Below are 27,275 nucleotides of genomic sequence, written 5' to 3' on the forward strand. Positions count from 1 at the left end.
TCTGTAACAGATTTTTCTCAAGTCACTTGATTAATCACTTCCATGTGGCAGCTAGCAACATTAGAAGCTTGTGAAATTCAGCAGCCAGGGAACTGGTCACTTGTGCAGATTGGCAAGTTGACATTTATAGACAACTCCATTATTTTTTTAATGAGAGCTATAACCTGTATCAAACTCAATAGTTTTTAGATATTTTTATACAGCCCTCAAACTATACACTTAAATACCCAGGCAGTTAGCCATGCATTTGACCATAGCTTGTCTTTCTTGATCAAGCAAAACTACAATGAGAAATTTGCTCAATTAGGAACTGAAGAATTTGGCTGTTTTGCTAAATTCTTGGCAGTAGGCAAAATCTGGCCTTTCCAACAATAAGTGCCAGTGCAAAATATTTTGGCAAGGAACAAATGTCGAATTAGATCTACAAAATTTCCATTTTCAGGCAGTAAAATAGGAATCACTCTGGTTTAAATTAGCCTAAGGATGCCCAGACCCCGGTCTGCTGTTGCGGAGCACAGTGAACAGGTATCCACTTCTGGCCCTTGCTTTATGGTAGCATGTTGATTGCAGTGGAGGTAATTCCTGCAACATCACTGAGTCCAGATATTTCCCTAGGTGAATTTACTGATAATGGTGATATTATGCCAATTATGATTCTTAACTGAATCATGAATCATAGTATCAATCATAGAATCATAAAATCCTAGAATGGTGCAGGTTGGAAGGAACCTCAAGGATCATCAAGCTCCAACCCCCCCCCTGCAGACCGGGCCACTAAACTCCACATTTAATACTAGACCAGGCTGCCCAGGGCCCCATCCAACCTGGCCTTGATGTTGGATCAATTGGATGTCACAGATGAACAACGTTATTTGCCTAGTGCCTCTGAGCTAAAAGAAAACCTTCCTAAGATAGAGGAGTTGGAAGATAAGTGGGGGAAAGCCTTCCCTTTGATATTCTTTCCTTTCCTTCCTTTCCTTCCTTTCCTTCCTTTCCTTCCTTTCCTTCCTGTCTTTCTTTCTCTCTGTCTTTCTTTCTCTCTGTCTTTCTCTCTGTCTTTCTTTTTTAAGGAAGTGTTTTTTCTTCTTATCATTTGTTTCATCTATTCAAAACTATCCCAAAATCTTCCTGGAAACAGGGCTGAAGATGTCATGAGAACAGACATTATTTCACATATCTGGTATCTTTTATTATTATTATTTTTTTGACTGGCAATGAAGATCCCCTTTAATTAAATGAAAGCAGTCTTTTAGTGACTGTTGATGTACAATCCTACAGGCAGTAGGAGAAGGAGGGAACAAAATGTAAAGTAAACCTATAAATTAAATTAAAATGCATACTTATGTTCAGACTTGACTATTGTTTTACAAGGAACTCCCTAGAAAACGAGTACATGGATCCCATTTCTTCAGGAGTTTGCTTAAAGCACTCATGGAACTGACGCATCGTACTTCAAAGATTTCTAGTTGAGCAAGGAGCAGGGCTGTAAATGTTCTGCCCGTATCATTCACCATGGTTTTGCTGATGCTATCAGTCAGCCCACTTCATACCTGTGGAAAGGACTACTTCTCTTTGGCCTGCTAGAGAGCTCTGCAGGCCAAGTGTCAACACTGCAATCAGCTCTATAAATCTAGATTATTTGTGCTGGAATTTCTTTTGCCATTGTGATGAAGAAATTATTGAATTGCAGGACTCCACCAGTACATATGAAGCTCATAGAATTTTATTCTCTAATGAAAGCATTATTTCGTAAATGGAAAAAAAGTATAAATGTAAGCAGATACATGTGGTTTTGATATTTGGACCCATTTAATTATATCATTAGTTTTGCCAAATAACATGACATGGACAAGTTAGATGTTAGTCTTTTTTATAATTTAACCCAAGTGATCACGTTTATTGTGTGCTGGCTACACACAGTATTGTGTTTGATCATTGTCCAACCCAAGAAAATAGGTGCGTGAGGGGACCCAGCTCTTCAAAACGTGTTGAACTCATTAAAAAGACACTTCAGACTTACTCATTGTTCAGTCCTGTTCACTCTTGGTGATGATGCCTCACTGACTAAAAGCTATAACACAATGGTCCTAAATTGAGTTAGTTTGGAAGGAAATGCAGCGGTGCCACACTTTTCCCTTGTAATATAATATAGAAGATTCTTAATGAAGTTAGAAGGCTACCACGTTCTAAAACACACATCCATAGCCTTGCTCAGCTGTGTGCTGCCAAAGCACAACCGTAGAAATGAGCTGAGGTGGCAGAGTCCAAGTCCTGAAAAGCCAATTTGTTTTTGTGTTTCTTTTTTTACTTCAAGTATAACGCGGCTGCTATCCCTGAATGTGAGGCTGATGCTCTGAATCAGTATGGTGAAACAAGCACATGCTGAGTCTTCTGCTCTTTCTTTCCAACAGTGGGAAAGAGGGGAAGGGATTAGAAAATGATAATTTTAAATTGTGGTAATTGTTCCTGTTTCCTAATAGGAAAAACTGCCCCTTGAAAAGTAAGCAAATACCTGATTGATATTTTTTCCCTATGAGTTCTTAAGGACAGACTTAGATGTGCCAGAATCTCTGGAAAAGATCAAAGTGGATTGTAAACTGTCTGATATTGCTGAATTAGAGAATGGATTGACCTCTGCCTCTGGGAAAAATGACTACACAGGACTTGACTCCTGTTTGTTTGGTCACATCACAGCACGATGGCATGGGTGGCAAAACTCTGGCTGTGTGCCCCAGGCTGATCTGTCCAGACACCATTGCTCAAGCTGCCGACTCAGATTGTAAAACAACTAGAGGATTTTAAGCATATGTGTAAGGCTGTTCAAAACTACCTCTCTGATTCTGGGCAAGTTGCTCAGAGTGTCATTTTTTAATTTAATTATGGAAAAGGCAGACCTAACCCACGAGCCTCCGCTCTGTCTACGCGTGTATATACACTGCCTGGTATTTATCTCCAGCTCTGACTTTTTTTGCATGGTCCAACCTGTACTGAACATCAAGGTGCTGCAACCTGGCTGCCTGGTGGTATCCATGCTACTTGGTTTAGAGTTGGACTTAAGCTTTGATACCTCTGCAATATGCTGCAGATCCTCCTGGACTGCAGTACGGGTATTGCCACATGTTCTATGGCAATATTCTCCTGTTCCTCATCTGCAAAATGTTTCTGACACTCTTTACTTAGCTCTGAAAAGCATTTTAATGAGAACTAGAGTGAGTAATCAGCCTTTTCTTATCATTCTCTTGTTTGTCTGTGTCTAACACGTTTGTGCAGAGAAGAAATTTGTGTTGGCAGTAAGCTCTTTCATATACTACATTGTTTCTTGGTCTCTGTGAACCTTTGATTGAAATAAAGCCACACAGAGACCATAAGCCACACTTGATGAGCAGACACATTGATTCAGGTTCTCTTCAGGACTATGAGACCCGAAAGTATAAAGTTCCTCAAAATATATTTGTCAAGAAGATGAGTGCTCAAGATAAACAATGCAGTAGAGGCCAAAAGAGAAATTAAAACAGGACATTCCACCCATATGGCTTGCTTAAACAAAGTCAGATGGATTTGTCTCTTGGTATCCCAGGACTGGAGCTGCTTTTTAAGTTTAATTTTATTTCATACTAGATGTTGCATTTTTGCTGCCTTTTTTTCCTAGCCTTACTACTGTATGTGCCATATTGTCATATTGCATATTCTATTTGGTTCATGCAAACTGGACACTGAATTTGCAGTTAATATGGACCTGCAGGTGCTAGCCACAGTTTTCCTTCAACCCTCACTGTATCACACAGGTTCTATATGCTATTGCTGCTTCTGCATTCATTGATTGGTCTGGGTAAATACAATTGTTGTTATGCTCCCACCCCTCACCACGAGCATTCCCCTTTAATTACACTGGCTTTCAGGATCATTTGCCTTTGCTGCTTAAAGGGACACATTTCTTTGTCTCCATGTTATCATTTATCCTGGGTTCGATCATTGTTTTGTATGTTTTGGAGCCTCCTGAAATCGTCTTGCTTTTGTACGTTAACTATCAGCTCTGGCTTTAAAGCCACCAAAGTAAGTTTTTATTTTTATTTTATTTTATTTTTTTTTTTTAACAGAAATGAGCCAATTGGTCTTTTTCCAGAAATGCTTGAGTCCCATCCTGCTGCCCCCACCTCAAGGGTCAGCTGCTCGGGCTGCATCCTATTTTTGGAGTTCGCTATGCATTAAGGGCGAGGTAGTGCTAATGAAAGTGAAAGAGTGAAAAAAGAGCTAAAAGGGATGGTGGAAAGGGGCCTCTGAAAGCAGTGGAAAGATTGGCACTTGTACAGTTGTCTAAAGGGTATGCTGTTATTCCTAAGGACAAGGTACTGTGACTACAGCTGTCATTTGACACATTTTTCTTTTTGGCATCACAGCCACAGGCTGGTGTACAGCTAGGCTCAAAGCAGCACCAGATGGAGCAGCTCGGGGACACGCAGTTGGTGTGAGCAGTGTCACCTTTGTAAGCCTTACATCAAGTTCTATTTGATTCCCTGTGGCAAACTTTAGAAGATGAAATGAAACTGACGTTTGAAACTCATTTTCTATGATTTCTCTAATGCAGGTCCAGATACAGTCACCATAACTAATCTGTGGCAGTAATCAAACAGAGGATCAGATGTTTATGAATCCTTATTTGTAACCGAGATAAAAAATGGATAGTTAGCAAATATGTTTATAATATCAAGCGCAGTGAATCTCAAATGCTTCAGCAGTGCATCTGAAGGTCAAATGCTTCTAATCAATGCGTACATATTTAGCTACTGATGTGTGCTACTGCCAATTCGAATCTTTGCTGGAGGAAGCTTTGAGCAGTATTGGAAATGCAGCTGCTTTTCCTGGGGTGTCAAAGCTCTGAGAGCACAGACGGCTCCTTACTGAAGCTGCCCCTTGGTGGCGTGAGCGATCCACTCGAGCACAGGTACAGCCCTGGCAATTGCATGACGTTATTTTTAAAGCAAAATAATGAAGACATGTCCTCGTAATTGTCCTTTATTTGGGTGCTACTGGTGTCATGGCTACACCTTCACATAGTGTTTGCTGGGATGCAGCTGTGTTATACTGCCTTCAAGCCAGAACTATCATGTTATGATTAATGAGAGACAGCTACTTCAAAACAGCATATTCCTGGCGTTGGCCAGGGTAAATCTGATACAAGCTGAGCTTTAACAAATAGAGAGTCATGGAATCATTTAGGTTGGAAAAGATCCTCAAGATCATCAGGTCAAACCACCAACATAACATTTCCAAGCCCATCACTAGATTTTGTCCCTTAGTGCCATGTCTACATGTCTCTTAAATACCTCCAGGGATGGTGACTCCACCATTTCTCTGGGCAGCCCTTGCTAAAGCCTGACCACCCTTTCTATAAAGAAATTCTTCCTAATGTCTCATCTAAATCTCCCCTGTGGCAACCTGACATTTCCTTACATCCTATCACTTGTCACCTGAGAAAAGAGATGGACTCATTTTTCCCTTTCAGTCCTTTCTGGCTTTCTGTCTTTTAGTCTTTGTTTACTTTTTCAGACACTATCTCCTGTTCATCAGAAGGCAAGGGGCTTTGTTTTCTATCTAACCCAGAAGTGGATTGTGGTGGAATGTGCTCTGCTTTGAGCTGTTAGAAAGTGTTGAACAGTGGCCCTTTGATCTTAATCTTTTCATATTTAGGGAAAAAAGAAAGTGAATTTTGAGAGTGTCTGCGGTTCCTTTGCAGTTACACTTCCTATTTAGGAGTTATATTCATTCCTTTCTAGGTTTAAGCACACATAAAAGGGTGTTCGTATCCTGCACTTGACCATGGTAGGAGGAGGCAACGTTATGCTGTGTGTTGAGGTGTTTATTCTGCTTCATTCAGTATTACTAAATCTAAGGGCAAAATCCTCGATCTGTAGGTAGAAGGTGAGGGAGGAGAGGAAATAATAAAGAAGGAGAAGTCAAAGGAAAGGGCCTGGAGAGATCTTCTGCATTTAGCTCCTCACAGCCACTGAGCATTTGTGTGGGCAGTACTGCTCTTGGAAGCCATGTGGAAGAAACAACTGGTGCAGTGAAGAAAATCCAGTGATGGAAATCAACAACAAAGTATGGTTTGGACTGTGTTTAGTAGCATCTAGAACAGTTTCTCCTGAGCTTGCAGGAAAAGGTTCTCAGAGCAGCCAGGCAGCTGGGGCTGGAAGCAGTTCTCCCCTAATGCTGTCAGCAATGGCAGGGAAACCCCCAGGTGCCTCTCTGCACCTGTAGGCACAACAAAGGCTCAAGTGGTTGGCTCTTGTAACGTGCACAGTAACATCCCACTGTATGATTGCTAAGATTCATATGGGGTTACAAAGATAGGGACACAAAGTAAAAGTCTCTTTGAGAAGTCTCTGGAAAGACTGAATGAACATACTGTACAAAAAATTGAGCAAATACCTGTATCGCCTAAGTGTCTTATTTTTACTATTTAATCCTATTCTTACTCCTAATATCTCTGGATATTCCATTGCCCACGAGACGAACTAAAAAATGGGATGAGTATAATTTTTTTTCTAATTTGTTGCTCCAGCAATGCAGGCCTGAGATGGTGGAAGCAGCAGTTCTACAAAAGGCAGTAACTGCACTCACTTCCTAGCTACAGAGGTAGTAAAACTCTTCTTTAGTTTTCTGAAGTTACTTACCTCCAGCAAAACAGTCTTCATTTAAATTTAATTGAGACCAGGAAATAAAAATGTCACCATCAGTATTTCACAAGCCAGAGCTAAGCTTTTCCTAGAGGAGATGTTATATGTAACAAAACCCAAAGGAGAATGAATTTAGGCAAAAATTATAGAATACATTGGACTCCTCCAAGTCTCCTTTGTTTCAGTTACAGACTGTAGAAGATTTCTCATAAAGCATTTGACACTGTAATGTGACCAGGCACTGGATGAAAGAAGAGGAATATCACCTTTTAAGAGTTAACATTTTCAGACTCTTCTTCCCTATGCTAAATTTGATACTGCATTTAGAACTGTGGGCCACTTGGATTAGCTGAAGCAGGGTAAGCCTTTTAGATTATCAAATGTCACATGAAAAAATACCAGGGAATCTGGGAATGAGTACGTGTTAATGCTTTAAGAGGGTGGCATGTACTCAAATAATTGTAGATAGAGCTTCCCATGTTCTTTGAGGCTGAGCTGAGATGCCAAGTATACAGAATTGGAAGCTGTCTATTAGGGTGGGTTTTTTTGTTTTTTCTTTTTTGCAGACAGCAGAGACAAAATACCAAAAATGCCTGAAATCCTTATGACCTTCCACTGCAAACTGAGAACTTTGTCCAGTGAACTCAAATTTCTATTTACTCTGTCAGCACTGTCTCCACACTGCTGCTTTTTTTTCTGTCTTCCCAGTTTATCATGCGCTGGGAGACAGCTTCACAGGCACTGGGCAGGAGGGGGAGCCTGAGCACATTCCAAATCCATTGCAGGTTCAGAATACTAAGTCCCTGTGCTGTGGATTGCTTAAAAATACCCTAGTGCAAGCAAGGCAGCATGCAAGCAAGTATTCTGCAGCCATCAGTTGGCATGGCTCACATTCCCATGTTGTGTGCTGATGCCATAGTGCTGCCTAACTGGCCCCATTTAAACTGTCTCCCATTTATGCCAGAAATACTCAGGCTACTATGGAGTAAATGATCCAGAAATGTGTCCAGTGAACTCCCGCGTCAGCTTCTCAACTAAAACATCCCTCATTTCAGCATTGTGCTCTGGTATTCCTCCACTCCTGGTAAAGCATGAGCTAGACAGCTGCCGGGAACAAGTACAGGGGAAATTTTGGTTGTATAAAGTAGAAAGTGTTCCTGTGGAATACTACTATGACCTATAATATTAGACTCTGTGTATCTATTGCAATTCAGAAAAGATAAGAATATCCTTAGCCTGTTATTGAAATAAAGCCCAGCAGCTGCACTGAACTCCTTTGAAACTAAACAGAAAGTTGAAGTGTATGGCAAGTATTTTAGCTGACGATTCACTTACCAACCTGATATATTTGTGAGCTAACTACTAACTGGGTATTCTTTGCAACTGTATTTGAAGTTTTACTTTGTACTGTGGTAGTGTTCTCTGAACTTTGCAAGACAAAATTATTGTATCTAAACCCTCTGGGTCTAGAAAAAGGACAAAAATGTGACATTTCTGGAGAGACTCCTGCACAGAAAATGCATTGGTGTTTCCTCAGCGAGTCCACAAGGAATTGCTGCATTGACAAATCATGCTAATGAGGCTTTTGAAAGAAGGAGGTGTGCTTAGTGCTGCTTATCTCTGGACATAGAAGCTATGGGAAAACATGTGGAATACGTTTGCAACGTGATGACTGCAGCTATGTGTTCTATATGTTGGTGTTACTGAACTATCTGTTATCAGTGAAGTGTTACCACACTTCAGCACACAGCCAGGAGGATTTATGCTTACTGCACAGCCCATTAAAAGACTTGCAGATTCCCAAATCAGACAGACATGTTGCCTTCTGTAACTTGCCTTTATCAGGATAAAAAACTGCCTTTTTTTCAGGCTAAGCACATTGATTTGGCCGATTCTCCTCATGTTGCAAAGAGGCAACAAAACATTAATGGCAAGCTTGTCTCCACAGACCAGAAGTGAGCTTGTCTATGTGTGCACGTGTGAGGTGGGCTGGGGAGCTGGGGACTGGAGTGACAGAGAATTTGCAGAGCAACAGGTCTTATGGGGAGGGTTTGCACAGCCTGGGGTCATAAACATGTCATCATGGTTGCTAACAGCAAGCAGGAGGTATCTGTGGAATCGCCCCACACGGAATGATTTGTGGAGGCAAGTTCATCTCAGCATTCTTCTGTGCTCACAGTACCAGAGCTTAATGTGTCAGTTATCATTACTAAAGCCCAAAAGAAGCCCCTCTTCTTCAAAATGCAGACAAAAGCAACCCTTGGGTGTATGCACAATAACGCTTGGATTAGTTAAGGAAACCACATTTGCCAATAGGAAAAGAGAAGGAAATTTCTAAGCTATTGAATAACACTGCTATGCTTGGAAGATATTTTTTCTTTTGTAATTCCCTTTTAATTTCCTCCCATCCGAACTGCTGGGAGGAATCTGAAGCTAGGTTTTCTGGAGTGGCTAAAGGAGCTGGGCCACTGACTTCTGTTGAAAAATCAATGGACCTGGAAATGTAAGATAACATTTTCATAAAAGGATTTGAGATTTAAATTCCTTAAAACTCTCTAGGACTTCCAACTCCCCAAGTTGGAAAAGAAATGATCAGCAAACTAATCCCTGTTAGCACATATGTGGAGATTGCATGGAGGAATGTAGAGCACAAGAAAATGAGGAGGAATTTGAGGACAGAGAAGAAGATGGTGTTCATAAGATTTAAACACGGAAGCATGAAAGGCAACAGGAGAAAGGACAAAGAGAAAGAACATCAAAATATACAACTGAGATACAACTTTCAATCACTTAGTTTTTCCTTTGATTTCAAGATCAGACCTCAGTAAGACCACATAAAATTGAATAACTTCATCACCTGACTCAGTGCCTACAAATTCAGCACAATACATTTCTTCAGTCTCCTTCTTGATCAGATTATGAAGTGTCTGAAGTTAAACTAAACTATGCATTCTGGTAACCTTTCAGAATACTTTTATTTTCTTCATTTCAATTGTCTTTTTTTCAATTTAAAAATATTATTCAAATACCACATTTGGTTGGGTAGTGACTACCATGACACTGTGTAGAAAACCAAAGCAATCTGAAGCGAGCTAGACATTCTGAGTACATTTTTAAAATACCTTATTGCTTAAATAAAATAAACTTAAATCCCTTGGTCTAGCAATTACTTTCAGATGTCTGATTGTTTATTTTTGAAGAACTGTCGTATCAACCATTTAGAACTGACGAGCCCTAGTTTGATATGTTCACAAGCTTTCTCTAATGGCTGCTCCCTGCCTTACATTGGAAACTACGTACTCATCCTCATTGTCTCCTGTATTTATCTTAATTTTGCTGTATTTTGTTTTATTGGAGGAAAAACTTAGCAGAGCTGTTTGTGGCAGGGTTTAGTTACAGGAAACCCAAAAGCTAAGCCCCAGTTTCAGCTGAGACAATTAGACTGTTGATTTTGGTAGGAGCTCAGGACTTCTATTGGACCCAAATGCCTTTCAAGTCTAATTGCCAGTTGATGCTCAAGCCTGAAAATTTTCTGTATCCTCACTACAGATCTGGGGCTTTGTTTCCTTTTAATGTGAAGGATTTTTCTATCCAGATCTGAATGTTTTGTTGAAATTCTTCTCTATTCACTGGAATAGATTAAAAAGAAAAAAAGAAGGAAATTACATTTTCCAGAACTTTCAACCTCTCTCTACTTCTCTCTTTTTTTTTTTTAATTCTCTGTGCCTTGAAATCTCTCTGTTGTAGAGGATGGTATTTTATTTTTTTTTCTGAAAGCAATTTTGCCATGCATGAAAAGTAGCAGGTACTGATTTGCAATGACTAAGTTAACCATTGCTTTTTACTGCCTGGTACATATGTTTAGTAGCCCATATTCCTATTTCACTAGCTGTAGTGAAGGATTCTGAGGTAGTGAAAAAATGGTACATTTTTAAAAGTGATCAATATTGTAATGTAATGCTGGATAATCTCTCTCTAAACCTTTGAAGTAATTACTAATAATAAAGGCAGTTTTCTCACAGAATGTTTTAATCAGCTGCTATATAACCTTCACAACCAAGTTATCAAAATCTACTGCCGTTCTTGGATGGATGTTTTATTGCTAGACGGATTGGGCTCTAAAACTTCCTTATAGATGCTCTGGGACAATTTAAATACTAGCAGGAAAGTATTTTGTACTCTATAACATCTGTGGGCTGGAGCCTTGGGCTGTATGGTTTCTTTTCTCCTTTTTTTTTTTTTTTTTAATGTGTTATATCAGTTTAGCACCTTGCCCAGGGCCGGTCCCAGGATCCTCACCATATGGTGCGGGTCCCATGGCCGGCTCCAAGAGCTGGCAGGCACCCAGCATTGGACAGCCTGGCCCTGGGCCAGCCCATTCCAGTGCCTGGAGAGGCCATGTTTGTATGGACCCATGCATTTCCTTTCAGACATATCCTGCAGGATTACTCTGCAAGACAGACAAATGACAGAATGAGGCGCTTGTCTTCCTAAAGAGGCATTCAGAAAGTCTGAGTTACTTTTGTGATTAATTCTTAGCATTTGGATGCTTTTAATTAGCCATCTATAAACCAAAACAGTGTGCATGACACTACTGCAATGCAGTTTGTTAAGCAATAATGCATTTTTTCTTCCAAAAGTCACACTTGATAACAAACAATAGTCATAGGCTTAAGATGACTGTGGATACTATGAGCTAATGTCTAGTTGTCAGAAACTTTTCCATTAGGGCTTAAAATGATGTTTAACATACTCCTCCCGTTATTGAGCTAAACGACACATTGTGTTAAACACAGAATTCCAAATGAAATGCTGTTTGTCTTCGCATACACATACGTAAGGATGCAGACACATGTACATACGTATTTTGGATATCAAAAGTACACCAGTAACATAGTTCACCCTATTCCCAGGACAGAATGTTTTTTTGCCATCACCTTTTAATTAAACACATCCTTAATCTTAATTGACTGTAAAATAGATTTTAAACAAAGTTCTTTAAACACAAAATGCCAAAATTACATGTTCTTTCCTATTAAACTTCAGAGAGTGTCTGAAAGAGTAGATCTTTTAATTATGTAGGAAAAAAACATGCTGCTGACGATAATCACCAAAATATGTGCACCATATATTTTTCTACTTAAAATTCAAAACCTTTGGTTTATAGCAAACATTTGAGTAATTTATCAAATCCTACTTCATGCTAGCTTTAAGACAACTTCAGTTTTAAGCCTTTGCGCTTTGGTTTTGGCATTATGCACAACTCATTCAGCATTTCAAAGCTGGATATACTTACATTCAGATTTCAGGAAAGGGCAGGACAGGTTGTTTGCTTTTCACTGTAAGAGACCTAGATTTCCTGTTTGTGTAAGGCCCGTTGTTATTTTGTTGATTTTAAGATGGTCCCTAGAGGGAAAAGAAAGCTTATAAGAAATGTAGGAGCACACTGGCATTCTTTTGCAGAAATACTGAGGAATTTTGCCCAAGATTTTTAAACATAGCGGCTTAGCGTGGTCTCTTAATTCCATATTCAGACTTCTTATTCAAGATCTGCTGTTCAGAAGTATGACAACCTGGCAGTTCATTCACTTTAGGCAGCCTTCTAAGTGCTTGCAAAAACTGATGTAGCAATTTGAATACAGAATGAAAATCCTAATGTTTGATATTTTTGTTGGCAGTTCTGTAATAAATCAAAGCTTGGGTCTGGATTTCAGGAAAAGTTCCTTGAGTCTTGTTTCCACCCTTCTGGAGAGATGCAGTGTAGCTTTTTCAGATTATTAGGTACAAAATTATCCATTTGAAGGACTGCTGAAAAACATTTACTTATTCTCATCTTTCTCCATGTGCATTTCCCCCACAAAAATGTACGTACAAATAATGTCTTGCAATCACTGGCCCCTGAGAGGCTTGGACTGATAGGAAGTGCTTGGAACTGCCATACACACTCCTAAGCATCACTGGACTCAAAATGTAAAGGTGTTAACACGTGAAGCCACAGGCAATACTAGCATCCTACATAAATATAAACTATACCTATCGGTTTTATAGGCTAATCCCTCTCACACAGCCACTACCACGTCATACACGCTTCATCCAACTACATCCCACTGGTATGGCTGAGAAGACAGTGATTTGGTGGACTCAGCTGCCACCTGGATGTTCAGGATTTGGTCTCAACCATGAATTCTGGAGATGTTGTGCTTCTCCTTGTGTTTGAGTACATACATAAGTGCTTTGCTGGATCAGGACTAGGGAGAGCCCAGTGCCTGACAGCACGCTCCATTTGCTGCTCAATATTCATCATGCACTAACACCCAGACAACTAGAAAAACAGCTCTTTGATAAGCAGGGCAGTGCTTTTCACACACTGATTGGCCTTGGTTGAAATTTTAGGTGTTTGGCCTAAGATCTTCTTGTCCTGTGTTTTGCCTCTCCGAAGTCACTGGTTTCCTTAGTAGCCAGAGAGCCATATACCGAAAGGTCACTCTCAATTTACTTGAAGCATTTTATCAGCCAGGACAAAATAAAACTCAAGAGTAGAAGCTCTCAACCTTTGTTCAGCTGAGCTCCCACAGTGCTGCCTGCCCCAGGACCTGCTGTGCTCCAGGAGCTGAGCTCCAGGTGGCCCATCCATCACCAGCATGCATTAACCTTAGAAGAAGAGAGCATCTGGAAAGGGAAGACATTCAAGAAGCAATACTGAATTTACAAGGGAAACCTGCAGGTAGCTAGACTGTTTCACCTCAGATTTATTCCAGTCCCTTTGAGCTGGATGAAGAAATGTGCATTTGGCCTCTTTCCTGAGAGGATTCTACAGCCTGGAGAGCAGAAATTGTCTGTTTCATTGCCACTTGCTTCCTAGTTTAATGAACAGTGGCTTTTAATTGTTTATCTTGCCAAAGAGGCCTTTTCCTTTAAGCAATGATTCAGTAACTCAGACAACATCTATACCCATTCATCACCTACAGAGATGGCCCTCGGCTCCAAAGTTTGGCTCTGGACATGAACTCTTCCACAGCTTGCAGATGTTTAGGTTTGGGCTCTGGCTCAGCTTCTTGTGTGGATGAAGGAAAGTCATGAATTCGGAGGTAGCTTTTAATAGTTAACAAAGTGGAGAGCTGCCAGACTGGAGGGGATGGCAAGTTACTTTGCCTGTGCCTGAGGAGAGAGGGATTAGGCATTTCAGCCGAGCAGCTCATTCCTGCTTGCAATTTGTACCATCCATGTTGCTGTTACTGCCTTTGTGGGATTATAGGGCGGCTGAAGGAGTGCCAGCATGTACCAGCGGGTCCCAGTACAGTAGCAGTCACATCTGCCCTTTCTGCCTTCAGGAGAAGCAGGATTTCTCTGGCTTTCTGCCTTGCTCCTACCCTAATTCCTGCTCCTTCAAACCTGTACCAACCCCTCCTTGACAATCAAGAAGCTACAGAAGAATGCATAGGTGGTGATGGTGGAGAGAGAAGAAGGGAGCAGAGAGTCTCTGCGTCCCATCCAGGAGAAGGAAGAAGTGGTTCCCAGGATAAAATCCAACTCTGGGAGCAGAAAAAGTGTCCCACCCTCTCGCAACTTCCTCACACAGTGCTCCCCTTGGTCCTCACAAAGCTCCTATAACATCACTGATGTCCCCACCCTTTCCCTCTCGTGCGCCTTTCCTCATTCCATGCCACCACTGCTGTCCTTGCCTTCCTTGTCTGCTCCAAGGACATCCCTGGCCAGTGTGTAGCCCAATCCAGTTGGGTTTTGCATAACAAAAAGCCAAATTCTGGCTCCTGATGATTTTTAGGAGAGAAACTTCTGGCAGCTTTGAGGAGGTGTTCTCTATGAATCTTTTGAGTATTATCATTATTCAGCTCTTCATGTCATGAGACTGATGGCTATACATGCATTCTTTCATTTAACTTCTTTCAGAACTGAAAGCTTATGATGATGCAATGACTATTTTTTAACCCAGATAATTAATCTTATGAAAGGTCTACTACATGCCCTGTCTCCCCTGTGTTATTGGGTAATGTGGAGATCCTGATGTATACGAGGCTGCATGGAGATGTTACAAGTGGAAAGCCACAGTGTTGAAAAGAGCAAAGCAACACGGGGCAGTCATTTTTGTTTTGGAAAAAAGAGGGCCTGTTAAGACTTCCTGAAGGAGCAAAGGGAGAAAGAATATGAAAAGAATGAGGGAAATCATTCCTAAGAGGAAAGTTAAGCATTAGATTTCCTGATTGGTACAGTTGCATTTCATTGCTCTGCTAAGAACCCTTTAGTGCTAATCTGTAGCTGAAAGGAGAGTGGAGGATTTGTTTTCCATGTACAAAATCTTTAAATATAGGAGGTGGCATGCATTCTCCTCTCTCTCCCACTTTGTTGGCTGCAGGTCTTAGCCAGGTGTGGAAAACAGCACTTGTGTTTTCAACGCAAGTGGAGAAAGGCAGCAGTAGAAATGTAGAAAATCACTGTAATCTCTTTAATGCAAAAACAGCATGACCCCTGGTTCAGTTATATAAATACAAACTCTATTTTAAGCGTAGACCTGACTTGCTCTGATTCAATATCCAGCCCAAATGCACATGACTTCCGTGGAATGAGGTTTGCAATGAGCTGGATCTATTTAGTAAAGTATTTCAGTCTGGTTTGGTGGAGAAAAGAGGAATCCGCTCAATTGCTGCAAATGCTTCTGTAGCAGAATTGCTGCTCTACTCATTGTTTGGGCTATTTTCTACTGAATTGTTAAAATTTTTGTTAGAGAGAACTATCGTGGAATAGAAGGCTGGGTCTGGAGCAAAGTCACAGGAACGTGCACACATAATTATGTCTTTCGAAAGTAGCACACTACGCAGGATTTCCTAAACAGTACCAGAAAATGTTGACATCCTGGAACTGACATTTGCAATTTCACATAGCAGCTTTCCAGGCATAATTAGCGTTGTTGTAAATGTTTCAGCATCACATTTGGGACTCACTTTGGACACGCCAGTCCACAAAGTCTAAATATATATTGTTTTGCCATTTATTGTTTCCTTTTCCAGTGTTCCACGAAATGACAGCTGTGATTTTTAAAGCTGGGAAATACTAAATTGAAATAGTGCATTTTAAAGTATTTATTATGTTTAATTACAGTACATAAAAGTTGCTTTTATTTATAATTCACCGTTTTCTGTTGCCATTGTTCTTTTTGTTTTGTTTTGTATAAAGCACCTTTGATTCCCATCCTCCCTTATTCAAAGTACACAAACAGTTCTACTAAACCACAGCTTTCCTCTAGACACGCACTAAAATACAGTTGAGAATATGAGAATTACTTATGACAGATGAGTCACATTAATATTTTGTTCTAAGCCACGAGAAAAATGAGACACAAGGGTAGGAATCAGAACAGATCAAAACCTTTGGTGCTTTGTGATCCAAAACCACAGCCATCTACTGAGGTGCAAAATGTTCTTTTTTCACATAAAGTGTGAGAAAAACACAAAGAGTTTTGTTCTGCAGATGCTGGCGGCACACAATGTTGCAATTATTCTCAATATTTTGAGATGCTTGAATCAAAACCAAGATTTTAAGCAACAGTGAGGTAAAAATATTTTTCTATTTCTCCAGCATAGAAAAAAATACCGTGTTTGTCACAATTGCTTCAGAAACGATATGCCAAATTTCTACCGTGACTGATTATAAAAACAAAAAGGGGAATGTCATGGCATCTGCTCTGTTGAATCACTTTTGTCATCCTAACTCCTGTTGGGTCTATCAGACTTCTGTGATACTAGAAGAATCTTGGCTGTTCTGTTCTTGGAAAAGGATTGTTCTAACTGCCTTTTCCCGCTACTTTCCTACTACTACAATGCACGTGGCTGATTTAGGCTGGTTTTGGAGCATGATCTCATATGATCTTGCTTCCTATTTAGAAAATGGTAGATAGGGTACATTCTCAGTAGTTTCCACTTGCTATCAGACTTCAGAAGAAACATGGATCACCGCATCTGATGTGATCAGGTGATACCGTCTGTAATTTGAGTCACCAGTAGGTGAACCAAGTCTTCTTTTCTTAAAACATGAGGAAGCTCTTCCTCATTCATTCCCTCTTTCTGACCTGGTACTCATGGGAAGCTGAGGGCAGCAGGATGCTGGTGTTCATAGAATCGTAGAATAGAATCATAGAATCACCAAGGTTGGAAAAGACCTCTGAGATCATTCAGTTCAACTGAATGTCCACATACCACCAATATTTCCCAGTAACCATGTCCCTCAGTGCAACATCTAATCTTGAATGCTTTCAGGGTTAATGACTCCACCACCTCCCTGGGCGGCCCGTTCCAGCTCCTTATCACTCTTTTGGAGAAGTATGTCCTGTTTTGAGTGAACTCTCCAGCTCCATCCAGCCTTGTGAAGGACCTGCTACTGTGTGCAGTGTTTCCTCTGCCAAGACCTCCCTGAGGTGCACAGCAAGGACTTCAGGTGGAAAATGACAGAGGTTTTGAACTGCCAGGGCCCAAACCAGAAAAATACTTTGGCATGGGGGGATCTAAACACGTTAATTGTAACATGTATTTCTCTGGTCATGATAGCTTCAGTGCCACTGTTTATGTGCTGTATGCTTTGTACAGTGAATTACTCCATAGGACTGGAGCCAGGCTGTGTTTCTTGTCCTGAAAGTGACTGAGGCAGGTGAGTGCTAGTTCTGCTTGTGCCACTTGTTTGCTCTTCCAGCTGCTTTGGGGCCCTGCTCCTATCCGCTGCTGCCCAGCTCTGTCTGTCCTCTGTGAGATAACACAAGGAGCTGCTCATGGTGCATACCTGGGCTGGGCTGGTCCACTTTCATGCTGCCTTCTCCTGCTGTGTGGGAGAGTTTAAGTACGGAAACTGAACACACAATTTGTGGAAAATCAACATGAAAGATTAAGGATTAGAATTTAAGAACTAAATGGGTGGTCTTATCCAGACAATTCTTGCGGATTCTACTGGAAGAAATATATGGCTGTGTAATTGGGAACCAGCACAGTGCTTTGAATGTCTAGCTGTAGAAGTACTACCTTAAGCCAATGAAATCACAGTCTCCGTTTTCTCCAACTTTATTTTGTCTAAGGAATTTTTCTACCTTGTTAATTAATGCACTACTTCAGATTTGTTCTGATATGGAACACATTTCTATTATTCAATGTCAGTAACTTGATTCTTTGTGATTAAGCTATTAGAAGCTATTTGGGTGTGATTACAGCTAGCATACAAATAGGTATGGATGTTGCACTTTGTTTAGTGTGCAAACAACTAGTGTTTCTGCTTGCCAGGCAGCATGAGCTACTTGCATTAAGGTAAAGGTAGATACTGGGTTATGGCAGGTGATTTCTTTACTGCTATTGGGAGTATCACCAGCTGTATTTTTGGTTAGTAGTGGTTTGTAACAGTGATAAGTTTTTCAGGCTTTTCAGCCAAAGTAATTCCTACAAAGCCGCCTCCCAAGAAAGGGTTTGTATGAGCATGCTGAACTGCTATAATAGAGTAGGTGGAAAGTGCCAGGGAGATTATAGGGAGATATTATTGGCCCAGGCTGAAATTTTGCCAGGCCTCCAGGACAGAATTAAGTATCACTGTGTGTTTCTCTCTGGTATGTTTCTACACCATGAACTTGGACAGAATTTCAAATTTATGATGAAATCTAAGCTCTGTTAAGACTACTGAATTTCTTTCTTGATTTTTTTTTCCTGATTTTAAATAATACGTGCAAAGATTTGCTACTGCCAGCCAAGACTAGCAATTCTGGGAGAGATACCTGTAGGAAGAAACAAAAGGTATAAAGGGCACTGTGTAATTTTAGTCAGGTTATTTATGCCTCTTTAAAAAATAAAAAATAAAATAAAAAAAATCAGAAAAGTAAACTTTCCAGCTCCTTGCTGCTGCCAATCTTAGTAAACCAATTCTTTATTCAGCCTGGAATTTTTATCAGCTTAGTCTCATGTAGTAAGGAAAAATGAAGCAAAACACATATTTTTGATATAATATAATAAAAGTCAGAACACATAACTTGCTAGTATGGAGTGCAATGACCAATGTGCTTTATTCACCACAGCAATAGGTAGTTCTCTTTGCCCTGACTGCACTAGCCAGTTCTTGTTCCTTCATTTATTTGTTTGGCAGGATATGATTCACACCATATCCTTTCATGTAATTTACCATAAAAGGTTGAGCTGCTGCTGTAAGAACTATGCTAACTTCCAAGCAATATATTTGGAAGAATTCTCCCAAATATTTTAAATATAATCACTATGAAATATCACAGCTCTGTATGGGCAGGAAAAAAAAAAACACAAAAACAAAAAACGTAAATTCTGTCCTCCGTTGCTGATACCCAGATAAATGAATATTGGATACTGCATATTTACCTTTAGTGAACAGTTATGGAATCACAGAAATCATTGAATTGTTTGAGTTGGAAGGGACCCTTAAAGGCCATCTAGTCCAACCCCCCTGCAATGAACAGGACAGCTACCGCTCGGCCAGGTCCCCAGAGCCCCATCCAGTCTGACCTTAAATGTTTCCTGGGATGGGGCATCCACCACCTCTTTGGGCAACTTTTTCCAGTGCTTAGTGTAAAAAACATTTGCCTTATTTCCAGTCTGAATCTCCACTCTTTTAGTTTGAAACCATTTTCCCTTGTCCTACCACATGGTAAGGTTTAAAGGAGATGAACTTTCCAGACAATTGCTATTCTAGCCTTACAGGTTATCATATCATAAAGAAAATGTTTTCTGTTTCAACTCTCCAGAGAACAGATTTGATGAAGAAGCAAAACATGCATCTCATTACTTTTGAGAGAAACTAAACTGGATTGCTCATGTACATTGTATTATGTGCATGATTAGTTCCTTTGGTGAATCAGGGCCTGAAGCTGGTGGAAATGCCCCCATACTTAGCAGAGAGCAAAATATCAGTTACAAAAAGGCATATTTTTATTTTGTTCATCATCATTCTTTCTCTCAAGTAAAATCAAAACAATAAAGCATTTCTCAAACAGACGTGTATTTTCTACTCAGGTTGAGATGAAAAATGAAAAGAAATGTATTACTGGTACTAATAAAAAAGTAGAAATTGTGTTTTTCATAATAAAGTGAAATGCTTTCAGGCTCACCGAGGAAAATGTACTGAGAATATGTTCAAAATGCCACCCTTGTAAGTAAAATGCCTTTGTGAACTGCAGCGTATGATGTCCCTTTCATCCCCCGGAGGGATTTGTGCTGTTTGTTGTCCACTCCTTTTAAGGCCAGATTTTAGGAGTTTCCCATTACAGGCAAGCAGGAGAATTCTTCTCTGTGCTAATATAGTACAAAATAAGCTCATACCAGTGGCTTATTTGGTCACTATCACAGTAGTACCTAAATATTCAGATATTTATCATCACAGTACCTTGCAAGTTAAGGAAGAACCCATGCTCTCTGTTTGCTGGTACCTGAAGAACAGACATGCCAAATCCCCTGTCCATTGTTGATCTGGAGGAGTGTTAAAGACATAGGGCAGGTGAGAGGCAGTCTCTGCATGTGTCAGTGGGTCAGCCACCTTTCTGTGGCAATATGAAGCTTTATCCAGAACCAGATGCACAAACATTGCTTGTGCATGAGGAATCTGCCAGACAACCCACCTCCTGAACTGTGTTCTACCTCAGGTGTGTTCTGCCATCCCAGACAGATCTCATGTCCCCTGGCCCCTTGCCTCCCCAGCACCAAAAAGCATGGTCTGCATTTTTTCAAGCGCAGAATAGTTTTTATCTTCAGATTGTCATTAGGTAATAAAAATTTACAGTACACACTGTGTTTCTACCATGCCTGGAATTTCAAAATTTCATCATGTGTTTATAGAGGTGGTATTTCTAGGTTAGGCTGTACCAGACTCCCAGCTGCTATGCAATGTAAATTCAAGGCTTTAATGACACAGCAGTTACAAGGTCAAGTGTGCGAAGTCAGAAATGGTGCTCAGATATGTCATGCATGAGTACTGAAATAACCATTTCAAATGCCATTGAATGAATTTAATTAATACAATGGACTGGTAAAAATGAGAGCATTCACTAATGACTTTAAAGGAAGTGATTAAGGATTTTCTCAAATATTTACAGAAGAAGAGACACCACAAAATACGAGTACTTTGACTTAAATGAACTTCCACACATAGTGTAGGAACAGAAAGAACATTTCTATGGAAATATATCTAAGCAAATATTCTGGAAACAAGTCAGCTCTAAAAAGCAGTCCAGATGTGGATGGATTCCTGAGACCATTCTATAGAGAATAAAAAGACATATTAATGCTAATTCCAAGTGAAAATCTCTTCTGATTTGGATGGAATGATTTTGGTGATAAGAATGTTTCTAATCATATTCCTAAAGCTTCTGGAATTATGAAGAGTGTGAAAAGCATATATCCTGAAAACACGTAGACTGCAAAATCTGGACAATGGTCTGGCAAGCACACTAGAAATAATCTTCTCAAGTATAAACCAGATGTATCACTTCAAATTAATTGTGAACCAGTTCATAATGATGATAATGATGGTAAATCACTGATTCCATTTAAAATTTTCATAAATGTATTAGGTTACTCTGAAAGTAATGCCTCCTGTTTATTTCCACAGCAACTACAACAGACACAAAGAGCACAATAATGTTCTTTGATTGAGCAAAGTCTCAGTTACAAAACACTATTTTCAACATAGGCATCACCATTCGCTGTGCTTTTTTACCAGTGATGAAGAAGACCATGCATGCCATGCTCCTGAAAATCTGCATGGCCATCCAAAATATGGTTTGTCATTCGTGTTGCCATTGCCACTGCTGAAATGCACCACACACCACCTCACTATGTTTACATCCAGTATTTGGTCTCCACAAATGTCCAGCAAGTGTTGATAAATGTCAGTGGGTGCCATTTCTTCTGCAAGGAGGAATACAGGCCCCCTCCTTTCATACACACTCCCATGTCTGACATTGTTTTGTCAAACTGCAATCTGCTGCCATCTGTCACATGGCAATAACATGTAAGTTCAATCTATACTGCCATACTACCAACACCCACCTCTGATGTCGTGGACCAACATAATAAAAAAGGAGGCATTGCCTTCAGAGCAGCCCTTATAGAATGGAGTTTGATGTTGGCCTTTTCTGGAGGTGAGAAGAAGAATTTTAATGGAGTGAGATGAGCTGGTTATGTCCAAAATGTTCCCTGTACTGGAACTATCCAAATAGGGCAATAGAGCTTCTCTGCTCTGGAGTCTGCACTGCAGTCAGGACTAAAATCAAATTTGCTTGGACATGGGAAAGCAATTCCAGCAGTTAACCCGTCTTTCTTTCATCCATGGTATTTTATTCTGAATTCACTTGAAATTATGTGCTATACTAGTTATAAAGCCATTTTCAGGAAAAATTCCACCTTTCTTTAAGATGGCCTGAGAATCGAAGTGATCTATATGTATATTACATCCAGAATAGTTCTACTGTCACCTGTAGATAATTTACAGGGTACCTATGGTAGAAAATAATTTAGGTATTACATTCTCCTATTTAATGTCTTTACTGATGAACCTGGATAAGGAGATTGAATGCACCCTCAGTAAGTTAGCAGATGACACCAAGCTGGGACGAAGTATTGATCTGCCTGGGGACAGGAAGGCCTTACAGCGCAAAGTGAACAGGCCAATGGGCTGACATTCAACAAGACCAAGTGCCAGGAACTGCACTGTGGCTGTTAGAATCCTAGGCAATGCTACAGGCAGACTGGCTTGAAGACTGTGTGGAAGAACTGGACCTGAGATCGTTGGTTGATACTCAGCTGAAACAGCCAGGGTGGCCAAGAAGGCCAATGACATCCTGGCTTTCATCAGAAATAGTATGGGTAGCAGGAGCAGGGAGGCTATCATCCCTCTGCATTCAGCACTGGTGAGGCTGAGCCTTGACTACTGTGTTCAGTTTTGGGCCCCTCACGGCAAGAAAAACATTAGGGCCTTGGAGTGTGCCCAGAGAAGGGCAACAAAACTTATGGGGGTCTGAAGCACAAGTCTCGTATAGACTGGCTGAGGGAACTGGGATTATTTAGTCTGGAGAAGAGGAGGTGCAGAGGAGACCTTATTGCTTTCTACAGCTATCCAAAAGGAAGTTGTAGAGATGTGGGTGTCAGCTTCTTCTCCTGCATAACTAGCAGTAGGACTAGAGGGAATGGCCTCAAGTTTCACCAGGGGAGATTCAGGTTGGATGTTAGGAAAAATTTCTTCTCCAAAAGAGTGGTCAGGTACTGGAATGGGCTGCCCACGAAGGTGGTTGAGTCACTGTCCCTGAAGGTGTTTAAGAAATGTTCAGATGTGGTACTAAGGGACATGCTTTAAGTGGGGAAACATTGGTGCATTGTTGGACTGGATAATCTTGGAGGTCTTTTCCAACCTTGATGATTCTATGATTCTATGTTGTAAAAATAACTCTTTTTCCATGCCTCAAACTACTGAAAATTTAACAGAACAATACCTTCACTTGTATTCAAATCATAGGGAGGTAGACAATTCCGTAGGACTTAGCTATTGATATGTATTTCATATGGAATGACCATAAATGGATACCATGTTTGGAAGTGGTAGAATAAGCCTATATGGGAGCACAGCATTAAAATCTATGGCTTTTGGAAACTGGAAAAAATACCAGCCCTTTCTTCCTTCAAGAACAGATGGATGCAAATGAAAATATAAAACAGCTTATCTTCCACAGCAGCTGGTTAATGCCTTTACTTTCTTAGCCAATAAAATTACAAGGCTGACAGGGATAAGTTTTGTCTGGCAAATGTTAAAAAAAATATTTCAAATTTTAGCAGGATATCTGTCTGGTTGATTAGATACCTGAGAGTTTAAAACATTTGGTTATGATAGCAATAAAACAAAAGATGTGGTTATTTTAATTTAAAATTTGACTTAAATAGGATGAGGTCTGATGTAGGAAGATGGGTCACATTGCGAATCTGATGGGTGTAACTGTGCTAGAGATCAAAGCTAGTAACAGAATTCCACATCTATTAACATCCTATTTGTATATCAGTATTTCCAAGTGAACTTTTAGGGGAGAAAGAAGCTTGAAATTTCTGAACACAATGAGATGAGTCTGACAAAGGACAAGGATAATTAGATAGGCTTTGACTCCCAGAAATAACAAGAGAAAACAAATTCTTTGTTATACGGAGAAAGATAGAAAGACAAGTTTGTGGGTTGCTTTTACCCAAAGATGAAATCTTCATTACTTAGATATATGAATTCTTGCATGGGTCACCATTTCAGTGAGCACAAATGTCTCTAGTAGAGGATGTGAAATGGGATGGCTTTAAGAATTCAGGTACATCCTATTCTGAGACTGAAAAAAAAGGAGCAAATTGGGCAAACAAGTAGAGATAATAACTTAACAATGCGTGGAAACTAATCTTTAGAGGAAGGATTCACCTTCCACAGATACGGTATCAGCAGGTGGGCAAGCCTTTTAGCAGCTTTTTGCTAATGTTTCTCCGTTTGCTAAATGATAATACCTCATAGTGGAAGCTGGAAGAAATTAATTAATGTGTAGTTATCTACAGCTCTAGGGTTGGAAGTTGAACTAGAAGTCCAAAATGCTTGTTAGCTTTATTAATTCTACACCTAGATGTTTTGCTCAGATTTGCAACGTCAGCCTAAAATGTGACCGCATCCAAAATAGCATTGGGCAGTTCACCACATGAGAAGATCAGTGGCATAACAAATAGTTCTAATTGGCAGGATGCTTTGGTAGATCCATCAGGTTTTTGTTGCAACCCTTGGGCCATATAAATTACGAATCAGATTTGATTTATTACTTGGTTAGCTCCAAAGCCACTAAGGGACAGAGAGCAAGAGCCTGGAAAGGAGCCAGGAACTTATTCCAGCAGTGTGCAGCCTCATTTGGATAGATCTCACAACCTCTACCTTGAGCTGAAAGCTTTGCATGAGCCGGCAGAAAACAAGTTTCTAATATACTGGATAATAAAGAAAATGATGTATTTGGAACTGCCAGCAAAGACACCTGATGGTAATTGGCATTAAAAGCAGTGGAACCTGCTAGACACATGGAGTGAGGTGAAATTCAATCCTCGTTGAAGTCAAGGGAAGTTTTGCCATTGACTTTAAAACAGGCCAGAAAATCCCCTACAATGATTAATGATTTCTAAGTGCATCTAAAAGCTTTTGGGTAGCTTATGAAAATTTTCAATACAGGACACCTAATGGAAAGCTTAGATGCTGAAGGAATATAATGGACATAATAAATACCTAGTAGAAAAAATAAGATTGATCACAGCTTGGGCTAAAAACTAATTGATTCCAGAGTTTAATCTCTTCCCACATTTCAGTGCTTAGATGGTTCGTAACTTCTTGTAGTAGGACACTTTCCAAGTATGTGGGGAGGCAAAACGATTCCTATGCATTCACTGTACACAGAAAACAAGTTGCCTGACTCTTCTTTAAATTCATGCAAATCGATGGGCTTCCATGGAAATCATTAATAATTTATCCAGAGCAAGCTCTGAGGGGATCTGGCTCTGTTTTTTGCTTATGCATTTTTCCCAGTGTTGCTTTTTTCCTCTTGTATTGTTAGTCTCCTGTAAGCACTTTTTTTTTTTTTTTTTTTTTTTTCTGGAAATTTTATCAAAAACTGAAGCTTTTAATCACCTGCCAATAAAATATTTGCAGCTGAGTCTGCTAAAACATCCCAGCTTATTCTCTAAAGGGAGTAAATTTGCATGCAGGTTTTTGAATATAAGAATGTTTCTGTTAAAGTATTTTTTTCCCAGTAAAATTCCAGGATGCTTATTTTAGAGGCCTGACAGATGAACTTTCACTAGTTGAAAAACTTCATACTGATGGTGTGCTTCTAGAGCACATATCACTAGTTCCACTTACAGACACATGAGGCTTTTATACCAAGACTGGGCAAGAGCCTGATACCTTGTTTCATACAGTTCACATTGAGCCATTGACCTGCAGAGTCAGGCAGTTAATCCACCCCTGACATACTATGAACCTTGGACAAGAAGACCATTGTGAAAGCACTGCTGACCTGTTCCTACCTCTTGCTGCCTGTACATGACTCTCTGGTTACCTTGGTGTGGTGTAGCTTTTATCCTGGCAAAACATAATGGTCTGCCCTTAAGAATACAAGCCTGAAAGGTTCAGGTGAGAGAGTCCTGAAACTCCCTGCATGTAGACCTCACGTGGTTAGTACTGCACAGGAATAAGCAGGTCCTGCATATTTAGGGGCACTTATGATGGCTGTTCAGTCTCCATATACAACTGCAGTTTGGTGATTTCCAGCGATAGTTTGCAGATATTTCATTTAGGGAGGCTGTGTGTCAAGTGATCTTTCTGCGTCATTCTGATCGTGCTCATTAGGATCACCAGAAGCTACCATCCTGTCACAGTGAATGTTTGGCATGTGCATGCACCGCTTCAGCTTCAGGTGCTGATGAAAAATGGTGGTAGAGAATCTGCCTGTGCACAGGAAAATACAGTATGGTGTTTCGTAGTTCATAAAAAGGGATGGAAGGACCCATTAGCTTCATTACTCCTCCCTTAATGTAGTGGATAGTGGTGGATAGGTTTTGAAAGGTGACCGTGTTGTAAAGGAAAAGCATAACCATAAACAGGTTTCACTTTGTGACACTCATTGCATTACACATACAGGTAGCACAGTTCCACCTGCTCATTATCTGATGCAATCATGTCACATGTCATAATGTCTTTTAAGTTTCAATAAGTACACTGTTTAATTTTTTCCTGCTTTATAGTATTTTCTTCCTAAATCTACCTCTAGATCCTGTAATACTCTTAACATATCTGCAAATCTACTACAGTAGCTACTTTATTTAAATAACAAGACTTCCACTTTACTGAGGAATGAACCAACCTTTGTTGGCAGCAGTCTGGTAGGGTGCTTAATTCTGAAAAGGTTGCTCAAAACCCAGGCTAAACTATTGAAAGAATGTTTCAAAAAAATCAGAACTAAAGGTTTACTCTGTTGCGGAGCAAATAAATTTGCTCCATCTCTTCAAAGCAGACCTCATTGTTAATGGCTCTGAGGCAGCTGCTGCTTTCTCAGCAGAAATGCTTGTGATTCAGTTTGAAACAGCCTGCTGGCTTTTTTCAAATACGTAGTGCTCTGTGTGACCAAGAAAGCATTCTATGATATTTCAAGTTTCTCTTTATGGTAGAAAGTTAGCAATACTACTTACTCCCTATTTTTATGGCAGATATTAGGATTTACATTGAACCTTAGCCTACTAAGTTGAAAATCTTTGCTAAACAGGTCTTCTAGAAGGGCCGTCTCTTAGGAAGCTATTGAGAAAATCTATCGATTTTCCCATGCTCTGATAATTATTGGGATTCGAGCTCCTAGCATCTACTGCCAGTCTTCCAAGATATTTCTTTGAACTAGTTTGCTTTGGCATTAGCTCTTAGTAACAATGACACTGCACTCTTTCCAAAAACATATCTTCAAGAAATTTGGTCAGGAGGCTCAAAGGGTATGGACACCATATTTGACAGCATGCAAGATATCTGTCTTGTAGGGGAATATGATGTTTTTCCACT

General features: G+C 40.1%; 1 protein-coding gene and 1 long non-coding RNA gene across 2 annotated transcripts in view; one reads left to right on the forward strand and one right to left on the reverse strand.

Annotated features, from left to right (window-relative positions):
• Positions 1-27,275, reverse strand: part of COL8A1 (collagen type VIII alpha 1 chain) — an 86,678-nt gene that overhangs the window by 18,489 nt on the left and 40,914 nt on the right. Inside the window, exon 3 of the mRNA XM_031613045.2 lies at positions 11,974-12,083. The gene's annotated coding sequence lies outside the window, so the exon portion shown is untranslated. The remainder of the gene's footprint in view (positions 1-11,973; positions 12,084-27,275) is intronic.
• Positions 1-27,275, forward strand: part of LOC116242346 (uncharacterized) — a 211,442-nt gene that overhangs the window by 11,866 nt on the left and 172,301 nt on the right. The window lies entirely within an intron of this gene.

The sequence above is a fragment of the Phasianus colchicus genome, chromosome 1 (genome assembly GCF_987193195.1).
Source record: "Phasianus colchicus chromosome 1, bPhaCol1.hap1.1, whole genome shotgun sequence".
Lineage (NCBI taxonomy): Eukaryota > Metazoa > Chordata > Aves > Galliformes > Phasianidae > Phasianus > Phasianus colchicus.